Raw genomic sequence first — 23,863 nt, 5'->3', positions numbered from 1 at the left:
AAGGGTGGCTATTTTGAAGAAACTAGAATATAAAACATGTTTTCAGTTATTTCACCTTTTTTTGTTAAGTACATAACTCCACATGTGTTCATTCATAGTTTTGATTCCTTCAGTTAGAATCTACAATGTAAATAGTCATGAAAATAAAGAAAACACATTGAATGAGAAGGTGTGTCCAAAGATTGGCCTGTACTGTATATGTATTTTTTCTAGTTTTTTTCTTTTCTGCATTCTATATATCTTGTTTGCCTCCGCCTGTATCTCAAAAAATGCTGTTAGAAGAAACTGAGAAATTTTCTGTTTGAAACATTTTAAAACTATTAATAAAAAGTTGATTTAAATAAAACGCGGCCCAGAGACTGTAGTCAAGACGAGCTGCGGTAAAACACCTGGTCTCTCATTTCCACGGCTCATTGTCTCTTCCTGCTGACAGGCAAGGTGGGGGGGTGGGGGGGCACCTCTCTGTCCACACTTCCATATTCCTCAGTGAGTGGGGAAAGTTGCTGCTGTTTAAACACTTCTTGTTGAGGAGAAAACACAAAATGAATGCAGCTCAGCGCAGTGACTGTTTCCTGTCCTGTGGCTGACTCTCTCTCTCTCTCTCTCTCTCTCACACACCCACACACACAGAGAGACACACACACACACAGACATCACATGACTGAGGTTTCTTTAGGTCACTCATCAGCAGCCTCAGTTGAACTTTTAGATTCACATTAAATTTATTTATTTAATCTTTAGCTGTAGGAGTGTCAGTTCCTGGTTATTCTCCCGGCCGGTGTGAAGGCTGATGTATGAACGCAGCTCACTCAGCTTCCCCTGCTGATGACTGGGAGCTTCCCAGTACAGCTCCAGTCTTTACTGGTGGCCACGAAGGAGCAGTGAGGAATAAACGTCTAAAAATCTGTTTGAACGGCACTGTGACAATCCACTGTGCAGCCCCCCAACCTCTGCCATAAGATACAGCCGGAGTTCACACCTGTTTACCTCACACACACACACAGGCTGAGCTCTTTGTGTGTGAAACAACAAAACACACAGACACACACACACACACACACAGGCTGAGCTCTTTTATTTCAGGAAGCATCAGCCAGCAGATCAAGTCAAAGTTTCTGAGAGAAATATTTTTCTCTTCGACAACCCTGAGGTCTGTTCAACATGTGCATTACAGTGTACTGCTGAGTGTTTTACACAATAAATGATAAAAGACTCATAAAGGATCTGAGATGTTTAATTTAAATGACAAAGTGTTTTACATCATAAATTAATTCACAGCAAAGTCAAGAAAAATGTCAGACACAGGAAGAATGCCAGCCTCCATCACTACAGACTTAACAAGCACGTACAAACACAGTGAGTACAGCTTATACACACACATGTGATGAATGTGCCTCGTTCTTTGACACTGTTGAACTTAAAGCCAGAAGAAGAGAGGGAGTGAGGACAGATTTCAAAGTCCAAGTACCAGTGAGCTGCTCAGCTCACACCTGTTCAGGTAGACAGAGTCAATAAAGCCTGTTCAAAGCAGATGATTGAAGCAGAGGAGCTGCAGCTGCAAGCTCAGGTACACACAGAGCTGGAGCTGCAGCCTCATCAGTGAAGCTGCATCTCTCCTGCTGCTGAAGGATGCCAAGTCATGGTCACCAAGTCATGACTCAGCGTGTGGCTTCACTCACATAACAAACCCGCTTCCAGCTGAGGAGCTCATGCAGCCTCAGTGGACACCTGACTGCGTTTTCCACGTGCTTTTTGTTTTCTGTAAATCCAAGCAGCCACAACAGAAAAAAGAAACACAAAAAGCGATGCCACTGTAACACCCGTAGCAACAGATGGTATAATAACTGCATTAGTTGATCCAATTCCATCAGGTTCATGAGGGTCACGGCCATTCGCAGAGTCTGAAACAACAAAATCAAAGACAAAGCCAGAGACAGAGACAGAGTCAGGTTGATGAGTAACCAGATGAGGGTCAGAGGAAAAGGCTGCATGTCCTCCTCATCAGACTCATGTGGGAGTTTGTCTGGAAACATGTCAGTTTTCTCTCCTGACTCTCACTGACTGAACTGAGGGGAACATGTTTGGCACCAACAAGGGTTAGGACACATGTTCAAGACAACATGTCCATCTGTGAAGGGCTTCACTTGTGGAACAGCTGGGACAAGGCCTTTTGAAAAATGGACCTCACTTTATACATTTAAAAATATAGATTTAACAATAAGGAAGGAAACAGAATAAATGATTCCTGCTGCTCACATCAGTCATTATCTACTGTAGTGCTATGAAATCATGATCAAAGTATAAAGTCAAGCTCTCATATTTCTGTCCTGTGTCTGTTCAGAATCCACCTCCAACATGAAATAAAACAGACCTCAGGTCAGATGTCATCCTGTCCCAGTTAAACTCACCTGGATATAGAACCTCCAGCCTGATGGTGCTGATGGGAGGAGCTTTAATAATGGCTCTCTTCCCACGTTTGGCCCCAGCAGCTTTAAAGCGACACTCGTATGTCCCACTGTCCTCCTCCTTCACATTCTTCAGAATCACAGACAGGTCGCCGTTCTTCATCTCTGTGTCTTTCAGCTCCACCCGGTTCTTAAAAGACGGATGCTGGTAGTCTGACTCAATGTGTCCGTCTCGGTAAAGGAAGACAGGTTCTAGTTCCTTCAGGTCAGGTCTGCTCCACTCTGCTGCTGCGATGTTGACATCAGGAGCCTGACAGCTCAGGGTGACATCGTCTCCAAGTTGAGCTGTCAGGTTCAGGTTCAGGTCTAAAGGACGATGGAAAAACAAACCCAGAACAGAAAAGTTAACAACACAGATCTTCATAAAGATTCCAGTTTCAAATGGATCCCCAAATGCTCAGAAGCCATCGGCTCATCAGTTTTAACATCAGCCCCGTTCACAAATAAGCACAAGTCATTTGTAAGTGCAGAGAACATCCATCATATCTACAGTCTGTACAGTAAAACCTGCAGCTGCACTCTCCTGGATCCCCACAAACCTCATGTGCAACCAGGAGCAGCAGCTCAGCACACAGACCAGTCCTTCTGCCATCAGGGGACCATTCACATCAGACACAAAGTCAATCTGGTTTCTTTTAGGAGAAATATTCCAGCTGTTTCCTCAGTTTAATATGCTAAAGTCATAAGCTGACAAGTTTTGATGACTTTTTAAATATTTTGATGACAATAAACATTTGATTGATTATTTTGTCAACTGTGTTACGGACAAATGTGTCATATAAACATTATATGACACATTTGTCTGAATGAGGTAAACACATTTCATAACATAACATAACCTGTCCACATACTCACCTGCAGAGGAAGCAGCCAGGGGGGACGCAGCGCTGACAGAAGCCATGAGAGTGGAGATCTGCCTCTGTGTGTGTATGTGTGTGTGTGTGTGTGTGTCTCTCTGTCTTGCTGCTTTCTGAAGCTCCTCTTATATGGAGGCGCTCCTCTGGGTCCCGTGATTTACAAGGAGTGGCTCTGGTGGTGCGTTCAGGTGCTCTCAGTGTTTCAGTTTAATTCAGTTCCAGTGTAAAGTTTGTCCACAGCTTCTCCTTCAGTGTTTTCTCTTTGTTTTGATTCTGTTCCACATTGAACTGCAGATTAACACTGAACACACCAAACTGAGAGAGAACACATGTGGGATTATGGAGGAAACTAAACACAATGTTTTCAGAATAAAACTGAAGACCTGACTGGTCATGAACAGAGATAACTGGACTTGTATTGCACTGCAAGTTTACATCGAGCTTTCAAATATCAATGCACACTGTACAACATCAAACACACAATTGAACACACACACACACACACACACACACACACACACACACACACACACACACACACACACACCAGTTTAGAGTCTGAGGCTGAATGACAGGGACTGTGTTCATGATTTTTATTGAGCTGAAAGAATCTCTTGATGAAAAATATCTGAGCAGCTCAGTGGAGGCACCACACAGCCACAGGTGTGTGAGGGCTCCCTCTGCAGGTTCAGAGGAGAACTACAAGAGTGTGAGAGAAAATAACTACAAACTTTTTTTAAACAGTTTTTTTCAGTTCCTTACACACATTTTCAAAGCTCTGTGTCTTTTTCTCAAAACTTTACACACAAATCCAACTATTGCTCAAACAAAATGCAAAAAGCGCCCCCTATCTACTGCAAAATGAAACATAGTATTCAAAATATTGTAAACACATTTTAAAAGCAAGCACATTTCCCATTGTATCACATACTTGTGTATTTCATTTACACACTGTTGCTCTAAATCTAAAGCTCTTTTGTTTCTATAGATTTTTTTGATATATTGCCATATAAAAGTGAAAATACAGTAGCATGCAAATAGAAGTCAACACAGCCACAGGTGTGTGAGGGCGCCCTCTGCAGGTTCAGATGAGAACTGCAAGAGTGTGAGAGAAAATAACTACATTTTTTTTAAGTAAATCTTGGTGGGGGTCCGAGCTCAGCTTGTTGGTGATCTAAGAACTCAGAGACATAAAAGCAGAGTTGATTTTGCTTTTTGTTTGTGTTTTCTGTTCTTTCTGTGGAAAGCCTCCTTGGGTTTCTTGAAAGGCGCTATAGGGATGGCTAGTCGCTACGTCATTGGGGCCGAAAACGTCACTTCCGGGTCCAAACCAAATCGCGGAATATTTGATTTTTCTACTCTCGATGATGGTGCAGTGCTGTGTTCCCTGTTGTAAAAACAGAAACGACGTTGACAAAACAACATCGTTTTACCGCTTTCCCGTGGATGAAAAGGAGAAGAGAAGGTGGCTGAAGTTGATACGATAAGTTGGATCTCAAATTATGATCAATACAGCTTAATGCCAGTACCTCCGTGTTAAGGCCCGTTCATACCCTACGTAAAAGACGGAAACGGACGGAGCATTTCATCCGTCCTGTCCGATCATTTCGTCCGTCATTTTGCACGAAGCGGGGGAGCTTACGATTACAGACGAAACGGAGCAATACCAACGGAATTCGTGAGGGCAGTATTGAGTTTATAGTTCACATTGTCATCAAATCACCAGAGTCATGAAGAAGATCTGCAAAGGCATTTAAAAATGGAGCGCGGTGTTGCAACTTGTCAAAAGTTTTTCTTTTTTTTTCTTTTTTTTTTTAACTTGTCGAAAGTTGGGGCAGACATCCTGAAATACTGAAAATGCCGCTCATAATCCATTTCCCGCATTGGCAGCACCAAACACCAAAACTCCCCATTGAAGGGGCAGCTGAGGTTTAGTGGCCTCACGTTCCACCGAAATGTGTGTTGTTTTTTTTGGTTTTTTTACGTTTGCAGAGCAAATACAATAAAAGAACTTCTTCCACAGTCGCCGTGTTTTATTAATGCCGTTTTATTGGTGCTCGGCACTGCCATCTAGAGGAAGTGTTGTGCTAACACGCACGCCAACACAAAAGACGTACGGAGGTATAAAGCGTATACACGTAGAGGACGGACGGACGAAAAAAGGGTATGAATGGGCCTTTAGCGTTATCTTAAGGTTAGTCTCCTCCTGACACGAAAGGGCTGGAAGGTGGAGGACCCAAAAGCAGGAGCCGCAGGCAAAAATTGCTCAATGGCAAACAAAATTTAATATATACAAGAACGCAAGAAACCAGGCAGAACGCAACAGGACACAAAACTAAACAATGAACCAACAAGGAACAAAACTCAAGACAGGACTTAAATACACAAGAACTAATGATCAAACAAGACACACCTGGGGAAGGGGCTGGAGCACAAGACAGGAGAACACAGAGGATAGGCTGAGGTAAAACACTGGGAGGGAACAGAACAATCAGGGATGATTAACAGACACAGGTCAGGTGTGGCACAGGGAGGAGAAAACAAGGCACAGGTGAAATCACTGAAAGGAACTAGGCAAAAGAAACTCAGGAAACAGAATCAAACCAAAACACAAGAAACACAAAACCATGACAGAAGCACAAATGAAACAGAATCAAACAAAACAAAAGAAACACAAAACCATGACAGAATCAAACAAAACACAAGAAACACAAAACCATGACACCTCCGTTACATTCACGTCAGCTCACGTTTAGCGTAAATAACCCAGGACTAGACCAACTTACTTTAAAATGTGGATGGATCTTCTCAGTTTATCCTTTCAAACAGTGTATAGCCTTACTTTTGATGGCCAGCAATGCACTGACTGTACTGCTGTGAATTTAATGTTAGTTAAACAGAATTGATCTCTCGTTTCCACAACCCCAGTGGCGGTTCTGCCCATGTTGCCACCCCTCCCACAGCAGGGGCGCCAGCACCTGCACTAATACCTTTTTTGGAAAAATACTTCTTATATGTACAAAATCTTGTTTGCATAAAAAAAAGCCACCGGCCGCCATCACCTGCCGCGGCACCGGTTGGCATCAGGCGAGCCGGCCGTGGTACCGGCCTGATGCTGACCGGTGCCCCGGCCACCCGGTCTGGTCTGCCGGATCTGACAGGTGAGCGGCGCACACATACTGCCATAGCCTATATACCTTTCATTATAAATCAACTTTTGTTCATACGCGGCTGCAGCAGCACAACGGACTGTGCAATGCGGCCATTCGCCGGTAACCGCGTCATCAGGTGAGCCTACCTACTGGTTTACATATGCAAGTACAATACAGGTGTGTTTGCTTAGAGCCCAATATTAGATGAGAGCGTTTTTTCAGGGCATTTTCAATGGAAAAAATATCGTCTTATATTCAGATGAATATGGTAATAGAAAACTGCTTTGCAGCGAGAATGTTTTTTTTTTTTTTTTTTTTTGTGCTCGTGCCGCCCCCCACGTGACATGAAAAAATGCCGCCCCGGGCAGCTGCCCGCTTCGCCCGTGCCTAAAACCGCTACTGCTCAACCCATAATCTTGTGATAGTGATGTGACTTACCTTAAAGTCTTTGTGGAGGACAACTGCAATACTGCCTGTACTGACACAAGAATAATGGCAGTATCTGTGCTGCATATGAAATCATTATACTATAATTGTATTTTTTACTTTAAGCAATTACTTTTTCTTTGATTTTACAGACGTGACAATTTCACCCCAAACCACAACTCAAGGGTCTGTGGGTGGCATTTTCCAAATGGCAAAGCAGCTGGGCCTACGCGATTTGCCTGGAATGAGGGAAAAGCTTTCCCTGACGACATCAGCCATCCTGCCAAATGGCAAAAGACCCTCGCTGTGACTGTGGAGGAAGAGGGAAGACCTGAACCAGGCCCAAGTCAACCTGCTCAGCAGACCCATTCAAGTGTTTTGGTGCTTGAACTTGAAAATGACATGCTCAGAAAAGAAAATGAAAAATTGAAAAAAGAATTGGAGAAACAAAAACAAACCTTTTCATTTAGTCAAATATCCTCCCACCCCGACAAAGTTAGTTATTACACTGGCTTGCCAGATGCTGCCACAGTCTTTTGGAAGCCCCTCTGTCCAAATTTAATCTCCAGTATCATTTTGATTGGAATGTCCAAATTATGCCACTAATTGACCAGTTGCTCTTTACTTTGATGAAGCTCCGATTGATTTGTGGTGTCCTAAACCTTTCTACCAGGTTCAATTGCTGCTGAGCTACAGTCACCAACATTTTCATCACCATCACCAGTGCACTTTATGACATTTTGTATGTCCGTGTGATACTCACAAAATAAGTGTTTTGTTGAGGTATTATTGTTTCGTTTCATTTCCTCTGAGAGTCAGTTTTTTATTGTTTATTGATATTGTATCATTTTATTTTATTATTTTATTCTGCTAATTAAGAATAAGAAACCACAGAGAAACACACAATGACATGATGTTATGTGAGATGGACACTAGGTGGCAGCACTTACCGTCACTGGGACTCTGCACTGCATCGCGGAAGTGGAGCATAATCCGACTGACTTGGAGAATGAGCAGTTGTGGTTCTGCCTCACTTATTGCTGTCCTGTGTTTCCAGGTTAGTTACCAACTTTTTCTGTGACTCCAGATGTTTATAAGAGCATGTGAATCCCCGGTGATGTGTGGTCCATGAGCTAGAAGCTCGTAAAGTGTGTAAATAAACAAAATAAAAGTGTCGCGGTACGTGATCAGTGTAGTAGGGAAAATGGCGCTGGCGCCGTAGTGAAATGTTAACTGTCGTTGATTTTCTTTTGGCTCCTCGGCATTTGTGGGGTAATGCTGTGTGTGTAAAATAAGCATGTGTGTGGTATATCATTTTAAAATCGGCATTTGTGTGCTATTAGTGTGTGCCTGAGAATTTTACAACATCTATTGCACGTCTGTCCGTCCTGGGGAGGGATCCCTCCTCTGTTGCTCCCCTGAGGTTTCTTCCTATTTTTCTCCCTGTTAAAGGGGTTTTTTAGGGAGTTGTTCCTCATCCGATGTGAGGGTCTAAGGACAGAGGATGTTGTATTTTTCTGTAAAGCCCTTTGAGACAAATTTGTATTTGTGATTCTGGGCTATACAAATAAATAAAATTGAAAATTGAATTGAATTGAGAATATGTTGTGTATGTAGTGTATTACGGAGCTGTTCAAGCTAATGCTAATGTGCCGGTTAAGGCTAGCTACGGCTGCAGCCCTAGTTAAAGGCGGGCACGTAAATCATATTGTTCACGGTTAAAGCGGCAAGCTATGGGCCAGCCATGTTTATTATTTCAGTTAGTGTTCATACAGTGTAAATGTGAAATAGTTAACCTGCAAGTGAGATTTATTCTGTTATTTTAAGTGAGCACTTAATGTACTCAATGTATAGTTATTACATAAAAAAAATACTCTTGATGAGAGGATAAAGGATGATGTGTGTATAAGGGAGAAGTGATTACATGATTAATGATATACAATGTGATTTATGATAGACAGATAGCATGATTAAAGGAAAGTGTTTATCTTTAGTTTAGCACAGATTTTAATTTGAATGTTTTGAATGTTTATTACTGGAAAACATGTGAACAACATAGACATTTATGTCGAGGTCATTCAAATGTGGTTAATATACCAGTGCTTTAATGCAAACAAAAATAACAGAAATAATCTATGATTGCAGTAAAGTTTAATATGAATGTGAGAATAAATATAATCCGACTGACTTGGAGAATGAGCAGTTGTGGTTCTGCCTCACTTATTGCTGTCCTGTGTTTCCAGCGCTCCTGTCAAGGATTATTAGCAGGGTACTAGCCGGGACCCGCTACAGATTCTTGGGGGCTCGTCCGGGATTCTTCGATGCCATCTATTGGATTGGAAGTCGAGTGGCGTCGATGACAACACTGATCAGCAACTAGGAGGGAGGGCTGCATCATCCAGCCGCCGATCATCAGCCTTGTCAAGCCGTGGGGACTGCGACCGTGGACGAGTGGAGGTCTGTGATCCAGAACCGACTCTGCTATCATCAAACTGTGTTGCCAGCCGTGAGGGGAACGAGGAGCCATCATGTCGAGTGGTGAGAGAAAAAGCCTGGTGTGGGACATCAGGAAGAGCTTACTCACCTTGTCAGCTGAAGAGCTTCTTCGGGTCGCCAGAGCGGTGGATCCAGCATTGGATGTGGAACAGTCAGAGCTTGTGGAGTACGATCAAGAGGTATATTACAACCACATTAACTCGTTCATGTATAGCAAGCATCTACTTGGAACAGAAGACGAGGAAATGGTCCAGTTGCTGATGTTAAAAGACTCTATTGATGATATAGTGAAATGTCGTGATGATGATATGCCAATGCTAAATGTAAAGGGTGATTCTGAGTTACATGCTGTGCAAAGTGATGGAAAATTTGTTGACTTTGTTGATATGTCTGATGGTTCTGTCATTACCCAAACACCTCCTAAAATCATCACAGACACTCACATTCAGGGTCACCACACACCCATTTCAGTCAGTACTGCATCACCTAGTGATGTTGTTGCACCAGATTTAGGCTCAGTTAAAGCTACAATGGTAAATGCACCTGACACAGCGAACGCTGATTTGCTTAAAGTGCTCGCAAGTTATGAAGAGCTGAGCAAGAAACTCATACAGTGTATACCACCACATGCTACACCGCCACAGACACACATGCCGCCGCCCTCTGTCCTTCCCAGGCAACCGAGCAACAATGCACCAGGTGAGCTTGCCGCCCAGTCAGCTCGCGAGGGGATGGTGTCCTTGAGGGAACTCAGTTACCTACCCAGGAGGGAGTTCAAAGTGCAAGGCGGTCAGGTTGGTGATCAATCCTCTGACATCAGCTACAATAATGTCTGCAAGCAAATTGATGATGGAATCAGGGAGGGATTTTCTGATTCAGAGATTGTTCGTGGTGTGCTCAAAATCATCAGACCAGGGATATTCAAAGAGATGTTGATAAATAAAGATGACATAACGGTGGCTGAACTCAAGGGGTTTCTCCAAAATCACCTAAGAGAAAAAAACAGCACAGAGTTATTTCAAGAGTTGATGTGCACAAAACAGGAAGAGAATGAGACACCACAACAATTTCTCTACCGGGTGATAGGCTTAAAACAACGCATCCTATTCACATCAAAACTGGCTGACGCTGACATTAAATACTCTACAGCCACAGTACAAGATGTTTTCCTACATACAGTATACCAAGGCTTTGGACACAAGCACACTGACATACGCAGAGAACTCAAACCTTTGTTGTCAAACAGCGGTGTCACTGATGAGATGATCCTTCGTCATGTGATGAAAATCACCAGTGAAGAAAATGAGAGAATGAAAAGACTTGGCTCTTCCCGCCGGCAGACGGTAACAAATGCACACAGCGCGCAGCTTGAACCTGATGAAGTAAAGAAACATAACTCAAAGTCAGAGAGTGCAGAGCCCAAATCAAACCAAACAAAACCAGATCCCCTGAGAGACCTCACAACCAAAGTAGAGGAGCTCACCAGACTTGTTATGACCATGCAAAGACAAAATGAACAACAGCTAACACACAATGGGCGTCAGTACAGTCAAAATCGGACACAATCTAAACGTGGAAAGTCCTATGGTTGTCCAAGCTGTGTGGAACAAGACAGACCAGACTGTAAACATTGTTTCATATGTGGGGATGAAGGACACCGTGCAGCAGGCTGTCTAAAACGGGCAAAGAGACAGGGAAACTTCAACCGGCCACTGGAGGGGGACATCTAGTGACCGAGTCTGGAAGTAAGTCCCAACCGGTAAGTGAGGCCAAAAATGACAAAACACACCCCTCCTCAACCCCTACCCCTGGAATGACAAGCACACAAAGTCGCTGCACACAAGTAGCACAGCCCCCTCCTCAACTACCACGTGTAGCTAAAGCCCAAGCTGTTGCTAGCGTCATTGGTAAAAAGGCCCTAGTTCAGAGCTATCTAAATGGCTTACCAGTCACCTCACTGCTCGACTCTGGGTCACAAGTCAGTATAATCAGCCGTGCCTGGAAAGATGAATACCTACCTGACCTCAGCATTCACCCAGTGTCAGAGATCTTAGGGGAGGATGAACTGAGGGTCGTTGCAGCAAATGGCGGCCTCATTCCATATGATGGGTGGGTGGCTATTACAGTGAACTTGCCAGGGAATTTGGACCCCAATCTGTCCATTAGTGTCCCATTTCTCATCAGTAGTGACTCCATGGATAGACCATTGATCGGCTTTAATGTTTTGGAAGTGTTAATTTGTGGCCAACCAGAGAAACTAATGCCAGTACTTGTTAGCCTTCTTAGCAATGCCATATCTGTCCCCAGTGAAACAGCTGAAGCTCTTATCAACTTTGTGCAGACATCAAAGATAGCAATGCAGCAGGGGCTAGTGAGAACAGGGGCCAAAGACATCGTACTCCCAGCTGGTCAAGTATCGTGGGTGAAGTGTCGGGTCCCCTCAAACATGGATGCCTCTACCCGATTAGTGTTGTTTGAAACAGACGAAGACAGTCTGTCATCTGGACAGTGGGATGCAGGGCCAGGTTTGTTACAAATCCAGAACCCAACCAAGCCCTATGTCACCATTCTAATTGGTAACAACACTAATCATGACATCACAATACCACGTAAAACAGCGCTAGGGATCCTGCAGCATGTTGAAAATGTTGTGGAGGCAGATATCCTGGACAAATCGCAGCCTGCAGCGATTGTCAGTGAGGTCACCACCACTCATGTCAGCAGTTCAGACTCACCCCTGTGGCACCCACCTGTGAACCTCGACCACCTGGAGGAAGAACAGCAGGAGGCTGCTAGGAGGATGCTGTATGAGGAGTCAAATGCCTTTGCTAGGGATGGAGATGACATTGGCTGTATCCCAGATCTGCAAATGGTGACCAACCTCAAAGACGACGTCCCTGTGCAGAAAGCGTATACATCCATTCCCAAACCACTGTTTAAAGAAGTGAAGGAGTACATTCAAGATCTTCTTGTAAAGGGATGGATAGTGAAGTCCAAGTCTGCCTATTCTGCCCCAGTGGTGTGTGTGCGGAAGAAGGACGGCACTCTGCGCCTCTGTATAGACTATCGCCTCCTAAATCAAAAAACTGTACCTGACAGGCATCCACTACCACGAATACAGGATTTGACAGACACACTGGGTGGGTATTCAATGTTCAGTATACTTGACCAAGGTAAAGCTTACCACCAGGGGTTTGTAGCAGAAAGGTCACGCCATCTCACCGCCTTCCTCACACCCTGGGGGCTTTATGAATGGACAAGGATCCCATTTGGACTTTCTAATGCACCTGCAGCTTTCCAGAGGAGCATGGAGGAGATGTTGGGCTCCCTGAGAGACGAGTGCTGCATCCCGTACTTGGATGACCTACTCTGCTACTCCAGATCCTTCAGTGACCACGTGGAGGTGATTCGCAGGGTCCTTCAAGCACTGCAGTGCCATGGGGTGAAGCTGCGGGCAGAGAAGTGCGAGATGTTTCAGAAGGAGGTCCGCTATGTTGGACGCTTGGTGTCGGCCGAGGGAGTTCAAGTTGACCCCAAAGACATTGATGCGGTGCTGGCCTTAAAAACCAAAACACCCCAAACAGTTGGTGAACTCCGACAGGTCCTCGGTTTCCTGAGCTATTACCGCTCCTACGTACAGGATTTTGCTAAAATAGCGAAACCACTGTATGAGCTGCTCCAAGTTAAGTCCTCAATGCCCCAACTCCTTCCACGTCACTGCAAGTCCAAGGGTCCCCAACTCCCGTCCAAAACACCCATTGAGTGGAAGGCTGATCACCAAAGCACCCTGGAAAGGCTAGTCAGTATGCTGACCAAACCACCAGTCCTCGCTTACCCCAACTTTGAGGAGCCATTCGTCCTGCACACTGATGCTTCGGAGAAAGGGCTCGGCGCGATCCTCTATCAGCAGCAGGGTGGGAAAATGCGAGTGATCGGATATGGATCCAGAACTCTGACACCGGCAGAACGGAACTACAGACTTCACAGCGGAAAACTCGAATTCCTGGCTCTGAAGTGGGCAGTGTGCAAGAAATTCAGGGATTATCTCTTCTACGCTCCACACTTTACCATCTACACTGATAATAACCCACTTACCTACGTCATGAGCACCGCAAAACTCAATGCAGTTGGACATCGCTGGGTTGGAGAATTGTCAGAGTTCCGCTTCAACATAAAATACAGACCTGGAAAAAACAACATTGATGCTGATACGCTCTCACGCATCCCACTTGATATTGACAACTATGTCGCAACATGCACTGAGGAGCTGTCTCAGGACGTGCTGCATGCAACCTGGGAGGGAGGCAGAGCAGCTCTGAAGAAAGATGTAGCATGGATAGTTGCACTTTACACCTCCTCTGCTGATGTAATGCCACAGCCTCATCCACTTGTGCCTGAAATAAGCCTCGAGGAGCTGGCAAAAGCCCAACGGGATGACCCTGGGATAGGGGAAATAATAAGACTGAAAGAGACCAGTAATGTTCTCACTAATGAGGTCAGAAGGTCAGTGGGCGGGCTCACTCGCAAACTCCTTCATGAGTGGAGTCAACTACATTTGGAGAATGGAGTCCTGTACCACCGGACATCAGAAAGAAAACAGTTAGTCCTACCTGTCAATACCGGTCAGTTGCCCTAAAACACCTCCATGACAACATGGGACACGTTGGGACAGAACGTGTGCTCCACCTTGCCAGAGAGCGTTTTTACTGGCCATACATGAAGAAATGTATAGAGGATTATGTCACAAGAAAATGCAGCTGCATAAAACAAAAGAAACCCACCACACATGTTCGAGCACCAATGGGTGGCCTGACCTCTTCTTCCCCTCTTGATCTGGTCTGCATAGACTATTTACACCTGGAGAAAAGCAAAGGAGGCTTTCAGTACATTCTGGTAGTAATTGACCATTTTACCAGATTTACTCAGGCTTACCCAACCAAAAACAAATCAGGGCAAACTGCAGCTGAACGAATATACAACGACTACATACCTCGGCTCGGCTATCCAAATCGTCTCCACCATGACCAAGGACGTGAATTCGAGAATGACCTTTTCCGCACTCTTGGACGGCTGTCAGGGGTCGGACACTCAAGGACATCTCCATACCATCCACAATGTAACCCCGCTGAGCGGTTCAACCGCACATTGCTTCAAATGTTACGGACACTGACAGACAGGGAAAAGGAGAGATGGAAGGAACATTTACCACAAATGATACATGCATATAACTGCACCCGCCACGAGTCCACTGGGTACTCACCTCATTACCTGCTGTATGGACAGCACCCCCGTCTCCCTGTGGATCTTTTGTTCGCATTATTGGAAAACACAGAATCAGTGACACACAAAGGATATGTGGAGAAATGGTCAAAAAGGATGACAGAAGCCTACAAGATTGCAAATAAGACTAGCTTGTCATCAAGTGCAAAGAACAAGTCCTACTATGACCAAAGGGCGAGGGGAGTGGTCCTCAAACCAGGAGATCGAGTGCTGGTTCGGAACATGGGTGAGCGAGGTGGACCTGGTAAACTTCGCTCATACTGGGAGAAGAAGATTTATGTGGTGAAGGAGCAAATCTCTGACAATCCTGTATATATCATTCATCCTGAGGGAGACTCAGGTACAAGAAACAGAACCATACACAGAAATTTGCTACTTTTAGTCAATGACTTACCTGTCGAGGGCCCAACACAGTCAGCTGACATGGCCTTAACACCCCCTCAGAGACAAAAACAACCTCAACAGAGGGCAAGCTCTGCTGACAACGATGTGACGGACACTGATGATGAGGATGAGGGGACAGGAGGTTATTGGTTGAGAACACCTGTAGTCAGGATGGAAAGTGATCAATCTGGACGTGGCAGATTAACAGCTTCAGAAGGAGGGCAAATGTCGGTATCAAGGCCATCTCCCCCTGCAACAGTTCCTGTTCAGACTCCAAAGAAACCGTCCATGATCCACAAGGGACATTCAAATGCAGTACCTAGTATAGGAACTGAACATATGGATGCATACTTACCGGATGAGACAAACCTACCTGAAAGAGACAACACACACACGGATGAGACAAACCTACCTGAAAGAGACAACACACACACGGATGAGACAAACCTACCTGAAAGAGACAACATACACACGGATGAGACAAACCTACCTGAAGGAGACAACACACACACGGATGGGACAAACTTACCTGAAAGAGAACACAAACAAAACTCCCCTGTAAAAGAAAGGGAGGCAGGATTAGTGGGTGATGAATCACAGATAAATGAACAACATGACGTCTTACACCCACCTCAGCCTGAAGAGGATGAGCAAAATGACCATGCTGAACAAATACAGGTGGAAAGACCGAGTTCTCCTCTTATAAGGACTTTACCTGCAGGAGATGAACACAAAGAGGTGAGGAGGTCAGCCAGGGAGAGGAGACCAAGACCAACATTCACTTATGAGTCACTGGGCCAACCTTCAATACAAACCCATGTAAATCCCATCTCCTCACAGATTACTTCAGCCTCCCTACCTTTCATGCCACACATAGCCGGACAGTTCATTGTACCTGCTCCTTACATGCCACAAATGTACATGCCTTATACATACTACATGCCAGTCAACACACAGGTTTATTTAAAAAAAAAAAAAAAAATGTAACAAATGTCGGGAGCCATTTTTTGTTGTCGGGGTGGATGTGATACTCACAAAATAAGTGTTTTGTTGAGGTATTATTGTTTCGTTTCATTTCCTCTGAGAGTCAGTTTTTTATTGTTTATTGATATTGTATCATTTTATTTTATTATTTTATTCTGCTAATTAAGAATAAGAAACCACAGAGAAACACACAATGACATGATGTTATGTGAGATGGACACTAGGTGGCAGCACTTACCGTCACTGGGACTCTGCACTGCATCGCGGAAGTGGAGCATAATCCGACTGACTTGGAGAATGAGCAGTTGTGGTTCTGCCTCACTTATTGCTGTCCTGTGTTTCCAGGTTAGTTACCAACTTTTTCTGTGACTCCAGATGTTTATAAGAGCATGTGAATCCCCGGTGATGTGTGGTCCATGAGCTAGAAGCTCGTAAAGTGTGTAAATAAACAAAATAAAAGTGTCGCGGTACGTGATCAGTGTAGTAGGGAAAATGGCGCTGGCGCCGTAGTGAAATGTTAACTGTCGTTGATTTTCTTTTGGCTCCTCGGCATTTGTGGGGTAATGCTGTGTGTGTAAAATAAGCATGTGTGTGGTATATCATTTTAAAATCGGCATTTGTGTGCTATTAGTGTGTGCCTGAGAATTTTACAACATCTATTGCACGTCTGTCCGTCCTGGGGAGGGATCCCTCCTCTGTTGCTCCCCTGAGGTTTCTTCCTATTTTTCTCCCTGTTAAAGGGGTTTTTTAGGGAGTTGTTCCTCATCCGATGTGAGGGTCTAAGGACAGAGGATGTTGTATTTTTCTGTAAAGCCCTTTGAGACAAATTTGTATTTGTGATTCTGGGCTATACAAATAAATAAAATTGAAAATTGAATTGAATTGAGAATATGTTGTGTATGTAGTGTATTACGGAGCTGTTCAAGCTAATGCTAATGTGCCGGTTAAGGCTAGCTACGGCTGCAGCCCTAGTTAAAGGCGGGCACGTAAATCATATTGTTCAAGTTCACGGTTAAAGCGGCAAGCTATGGGCCAGCCATGTTTATTATTTCAGTTAGTGTTCATACAGTGTAAATGTGAAATAGTTAACCTGCAAGTGAGATTTATTCTGTTATTTTAAGTGAGCACTTAATGTACTCAATGTATAGTTATTACATAAAAAAAATACTCTTGATGAGAGGATAAAGGATGATGTGTGTTTAAGGGAGAAGTGATTACATGATTAATGATATACAATGTGATTTATGATAGACAGATAGCATGATTAAAGGAAAGTGTTTATCTTTAGTTTAGCACAGATTTTAATTTGAATGTTTTGAATGTTTATTACTGGAAAACATGTGAACAACATAGACATTTATGTCGAGGTCATTCAAATGTGGTTAATATACCAGTGCTGTAATGCAAACAAAAATAACAGAAATAATCTATGATTGCAGTAAAGTTTAATATGAATGTGAGAATAAATATAATCCGACTGACTTGGAGAATGAGCAGTTGTGGTTCTGCCTCACTTATTGCTGTCCTGTGTTTCCAGCGCTCCTGTCAAGGATTATCTATCTGTTAGCGGGGTACTAGCCGGGACCCGCTACATCGGCATGATGGAAAACAACATCCCCTCTAGATTTAAAAACCAAACCTCGCTGCCAGATTGCTTCCAGCCATTTCCCAACTGTAGGATTGTGCAAGACAATACTGAAGCCGCTGTCTCCAACACAGAAAAACTGGACACCCAAAGTCATCTATACAGTCACTACAAAGGATGCACCACGCTGAAGGCTCTGATCGGTGTGGCTCCCAATGGAGTCATAACGTTCGTGAGTGACCTATATGGTGGAAGCACATCAGACAAGGTGATAACAGCTCACTGCGGAGTACTCCAACAACTCGAACCAGGTGACATGGCTGTCAAGGGGTTTACTATTCGTGACGTTTTGCCTGCAGATGTTTCTCTCAACATCCCAACATTCCTTGTCAACGGACAGTTCACAATGCAGGAAGTCAATTACAACAGACTCATTGCAAGTGCCCGAATCCACGTGGAGCGTTCCATTCAGCGCCTGAAAACCTTTCGTATTTTGAGAACATATGTGTGCAACATGGGCAAAATGCACCTGTGTTTCGAGTGTCTCAAAGTCAAAATACAAGTTCTTTATTTGCCATTTAATGACTTCTTTTCTTGCCATTTTGTGCACAAACCAGCAGTCCAGGCACAAAGGAATTCTTGTGCAGGCCCTCGGAGTCATAAGTGTTAGGAAAATAGACATATGACAATAAGACATAAAAAAAAAAAACATTTACACCAGGTTGTACTATGTACACAGTCCATAAGTACAATAAATACAGAAGGAAGAGTAGTCTCCAGTAATATATGACTGGTCCTAAGTGCTATCCCTGAGTCATGAAAGTGTGTGTGTGTGTGTGTGTGTGTGTGTGTGTGTGTGTGTTAAAAGTGTCTCAGGTGCAAGGTTCAAAGGGCACTTGTGGGGAGCAGGAACTGCCCACTGGTCTCACACTGAGATATGTTACTCCATAGGTCAAGACCTTTCAAACGATGTCTTCATTGTTGTTCTGTGACAAAGTTTGATTTTCATCGTGCTCCAAGCCAAGGCTGTCTCAGGTGTACATCTGCAGACCTCTTTTAGGGCCAAGCTTGATAAAATCAGTCAAACTTCTTTAAGGGGGTATTTAATGGCCAAATTTATTTATAATATTGATGTTAGTCATATACACAGTCATACTTTTCAATTTGGACCATTTCAAAGCTTATTTTCCCCTTAAAATACTCAGTGTTTCATATTTCATATTTTCCCATTGACTTAATATGGCCACCTGAGACACTTTTAAAGGCTTACAGTGCAGCAACAAAAAATGGCACAGACATGGGGTCAACATTTTTGGAAAGCTCTTGACCTCTACTATCATGCCCGATGGCAAACCAATAGGGGGCGCCACTGACTAGTGTCAAAACATGGAAAAAACATGATTTCATCTTAAGAAAAAAATAAATAAAATCTGACCAAACAGGCGTTCTTCCAACACCCAAAAACTTTAATTAAGATTGCAAAATTAGTGATCACCACTTCATATAATAGATTGTAGTTCTGGTACGCCTCTTCCGGGTTAGGGTAAAAGTTTTGAAATTAGGTTTAAAAAACATACATAGGCCTACGGTAGTTTTTCAACACCAAAACTATAACCTTAACATGTAGCCTATGTTTATATCACAAATAAAGATGTGTTATGAAAAATAAAAATATATATATATAAATCGTTAGTGCTATTTTGACGTGTTTCCGCGGTTTTTCCACCCGCTCTGTTTCGCTGACTGAAAGGGTTGTGTTGAATGCCGTAACATATCAGCATATTATCAACTTTCATGCACTTTATTACACTTTATTGACTCTATTGATGAAAGTAAAATCAGACACGTCGCTGATAAACACTAGGATTATGGGTAATGTAGTGCTTCTCCGTGATATGACATCGCAAATAAAACGTGTTTTCTTAAAATAAAGTTGATATTATACGGGACTTGTGGACACATGCCATTGTTACACATCCTCATAGCTCGTGGTAAGTCTGCCTTGGGTGGTTACAACGTTATGGCTCATAATCAGATCTTTTTTTCAGAATACCGATTAAATTTGCACTTCCGGGATCTATGAACCACCACCCACGGCATGACGTCTTTGAAGCCGAGAAGCCGGGAGTCACCAGGTAGCATGAAGCGCGTTGCCTTGGTAACGCCGGTGTTTTTCAGATTAAAATAAAATTTCGTTCATTGATTTCAAAATGGCTTAAAATGTGATTTTTGTGGACTAGAAAAATATGAAAATGATGACATTATAAACTATACAGTGGCGGTTCTGCCTATGTGCCGCCCTAGGCGAAATTACTGGCTTGCGCCCTTCCATGTTAGATACTACTCCTACCGGCCATGGCACCAGGCGGGCCGACCGCGGCACTGACCACTCACCTGTCAGATCCCGCAGACCTGACCGGGTGGGCGCGGTACCAGCCGGTGCCGCGGCCGACCCGCCTGATGCAGGCCGGTGGCTTTTTTATTCAAACAAGATTTTGTCCATATAAAAAGTAGCCTATTTTCCAAAAAATGGTCTTGAAAAAGAGGGGTCATCTTAAAATCAGGGTCGTCTTTTATGCGGGTCAATATGGTAGGCCTAGTCTAGAAAACTGGCGACTTTTTATTTTTTATTTTATTTTGATTAAATTTGCACTTCCGGGATCTATGAACTACCACCCACATGAAATTGACTTTCAGTGGACAGCGTTTGCGTGGTGGCCATACGACACGGATCCTAATTGACTTTCAGTGGACGCTGTTTCTGTGGTGGCCACACATAATTATAACAGGTTATGTGCCAGGAGCACGCAATGCGTTGTTAAGAGGTCGTGCTCATTTCACGGATTTCTGTGAGATCAGGTTGTTTTATTTGGAGGCCCCCCACCCACCCACCCACACACACACACACACACACACACACTAAAAAATTACTGGATTTTTGGCGTGCCACCTCCCGCCGACCACACAATCCCAGATGTATAATATAGGAATAAAATGACGGCATAACAACATTCCATTAAACTTGACAAGCTCTATTAGTAAGAATGTACGTAACGAAGTACTGTAAGTGGAATAAGCAGTACTTTATGAGTCAACTAAAACAGTAACTTCAAACTAGAATAAATAAATAAATATGAGTCTCAAATAGCCATCAATTAAAAAAAATAATTTTAACAAAAGATGTTTTCCTAAAAAAAAAAAAAGTAACTTCAACCTGGCAAATATCTGAAAACAGGTCAGTGAACTAAACAAGCATGTGTGTTAAGAATTAAATAAATTCAGTTCAAATAGCCTTAAATTGATCTTTATCGATGAATAGACTGATAGGCTATAAACTTAAGCTAATATACGACCACCAGCTGGTCAATTTCCCACTCCTTTTTCACAGAGGTGAATGCAGACAAATGACAGAGACTGACAGAAGTGAGGAGCAGCTGAGGTGTTTATGTGGCGCCACAAAGTTTTACATTTATTTCCACAACACACCCACCTTCAAGTGAAGCACAAGCTTCCTCTTGTTTTGATTTTTTTCCCTCTTAGTTGCTCCAGATTCAAAATGCCTCTTAGAAGCCATCTCACTCCTCACCTGCAGCAGTGTGTCTGTGTGTCTGACCACTGATTGGTCAGATGCAGATTGCTGTCAATCATTGCAGTGATGCGTGCAGCGGGGTGTCAGATTACAGGTCTCTTTTTTTCTCTCCTCCTGTCTTGGGCTGACTTCTCTAGTCTCACGGGCATCGCGCGTGTGCCGCGGGTGACCCTCGCATACCGCGGGTGACGTGCGCGCCATGCCTGCGGGCAAAATGAGGCCCCCCATGGATCGTGAGGCCCTACGCAGCTGCGTGTTCTGCATGTAGGGAGGGGCGGCCCTGCATTTAAGGGAAGGGGTGTGTGTGGGGGGCCTCTTTTAGGTACAACATTTAGGGCCCTATCTTGCGCCAGACTCCCTAAACCCGTTATTTGCGGATTTAGGATTGCACAAGAGGCGTTCCCCCATAAAAGTTGCTATCTTGCGCACCTCCCGTTATCCATAAAACACCTGCGCTACCCGCTATATTATGCATAGGTGTGTTTTGGGCGTTACGCCAGTTAAACCAATCAGTGTGCCAGGTGCCATTGCCTTTAAGGGCAGGATGCGCTATCCTAAATCCTAAATCCTAAACCCGCGATGGAGAGAGGAAAGTACTGCAGGTACTCCCCTACGCACTGTGTGTAGTCTGCGTGTAGGGAGCAGCGGCCCTGGTCATGATAGAGTCACTGTAGGAATACCACAGACAGCTCAGTACTAGCGCCAATACTAGTTTTGAGTGAAACTTGAAAATATGGAATGAAAGTCCAAAGTTCTCAAGTCTCACACATTGGGCGTGAGACACACACATTTCAACCCATTCACACGCTCACAGGCCACACCTTGTATTTCTCACACAGAGAAATTTATTTTATTGTTTATTGGAAAACTATTTACAGAACAGCCTCAGAATTGAGCTTCAGATCAGTGTTTTTGATCACAATGAATACAACACATGCAGTAAGCAAATATGAGGTTCTAGAGAGAGAATGTACATATACACTACCAGTCAAAAGTTTGGACACACCTTCTCATTTAATGTTTTTTCTTTATTTTCATGACTATTTACATTGTAGATTCTCACTGAAGGAATCAAAACTATGAATGAACACATGTGGAATCATGTAGTGAACAAGAAAGTGTGAAATAACTCAAAACATGTTTTATATTTTAGATTCCTCAAAGTAGCCACCCTTTGCTTTGTTGACAGCGCTGCGAACCCTTGGCATTCTCTCGATGAGCTTCAAGAGGTAGTCACCTGAAATGGTTTTCACTTCACAGGTGTGCCTTATCAGGGTTAATTAGTGGAATTTCTTGCTTTATCAATGGGTTGGGACCATCAGTTGTGTTGTGCAGAAGTCAGGTTACTACACAGCCGACAGCCCTATTGGACAACTGTTAAAATTCATATTATGGCAAGAACCAATCAGCTAACTAAAGAAAAATGAGTGGCCATCATTACTTTAAGAAATGAAGGTCAGTCAGTCCGGAAAATTGCAAAAACTTTAAATGTGTCCCCAAGTGGAGTCGCAAAAACCATCAAGCACTACAACGAAACTGGCACACATGAGGACCGACCCAGGAAAGGAAGACCAAGAGTCACCTCTGCTTCTGAGGACAAGTTCATCCGAGTCACCAGCCTCAGAAATCGCAAGTTAACAGCAGCTCAGATCAGAGATCAGATAAATGCCACACAGAGTTCTAGCAGCAGACCCATCTCTAGAACAACTGTTAAGAGGAGACTGCGCCAATCAGGCCTTCATGGTCAAATAGCTGCTAGGAAACCACTGCTAAGGAGAGGCAACAAGCAGAAGAGATTTGTTTGGGCCAAGAAACACAAGGAATGGACATTAGACCAGTGGAAATCTGTGCTTTGGTCTGATGAGTCCAAATTTGAGATCTTTGGTTCCAACCGCCGTGTCTTTGTGAGACACAGAAAAGGTGAACGGATGGATTCCACATGCCTGGTTCCCACTGTGAAGCATGGAGGAGGAGGTGTGATGGTGTGGGGGTGTTTTGCTGGTGACACTGTTGGGGATTTATTCAAAATTGAAGGCACACTGAACCAGCATGGCTACCACAGCATCCTGCAGCGACATGCCATCCCATCCGGTTTGCGTTTAGTTGGACGATCATTTATTTTTCAACAGGACAATGACCCCAAACACACCTCCAGGCTGTGTGTCATTTGGGCAGAAGTTGAGTTGTGTGAGGGAAATATTGGCTTTTGCTACTTGCTTTACAATATGTAACTATGTAAATTGTCAAAAAAAAAAGGACTGCAATCCACACAGGAGAAAGTAAGGTTGAACCTGCTCAGACTGAAAAGAGTGTGTTGCATTTTGATGTTGAGTATGAAGTGAGTGAGTGGCTGGATTTACTCACTGCGTGCTTGAGCCTGTAAATGTCAGGGTGTTTCAGGATGCCTGAGAGCTTTGTGTATTAAACAAGTTATATGATATTATCATGTTGATCATGCAAATACTTTCCAATCCAATCCAATCCAACTTTATTTATAAAGCGCTTTAAAATAACCACAGAGGTCCAAAGTGCTGTACAGTAAGATAAAAACATAAAAGACATAAAAGACATAAAAAGAAGACATAAAAAACATAAAAACATAAAATACAGTACATAAAACATAAAAAAACAGTAAAATACAGACA

The 23,863-nt window shown here is 43.6% G+C and overlaps 1 protein-coding gene and 1 long non-coding RNA gene across 2 annotated transcripts in view; both read right to left on the bottom strand.

Moving 5' to 3' along the window:
* LOC115376749 (uncharacterized) overlaps positions 1 to 2,765 on the bottom strand; it is a 37,865-nt gene extending 35,100 nt beyond the window's left edge. Inside the window, exon 1 of the long non-coding RNA XR_003929840.1 lies at positions 2,409 to 2,765. This is a non-coding gene — a long non-coding RNA (uncharacterized LOC115376749). The remainder of the gene's footprint in view (positions 1 to 2,408) is intronic.
* Positions 1 to 23,863, bottom strand: part of LOC115376998 (coxsackievirus and adenovirus receptor-like) — a 153,777-nt gene that overhangs the window by 93,484 nt on the left and 36,430 nt on the right. The gene's annotated exons all lie outside the window — the stretch shown is intronic.

This window comes from Myripristis murdjan, chromosome 18 (genome assembly GCF_902150065.1).
Source record: "Myripristis murdjan chromosome 18, fMyrMur1.1, whole genome shotgun sequence".
Classification (NCBI taxonomy): Eukaryota; Metazoa; Chordata; class Actinopteri; order Holocentriformes; family Holocentridae; genus Myripristis; species Myripristis murdjan.
The sequence above is the reverse complement of the archived record's forward strand: the minus strand, read 5'-3'. Positions and strand labels throughout refer to the sequence as shown.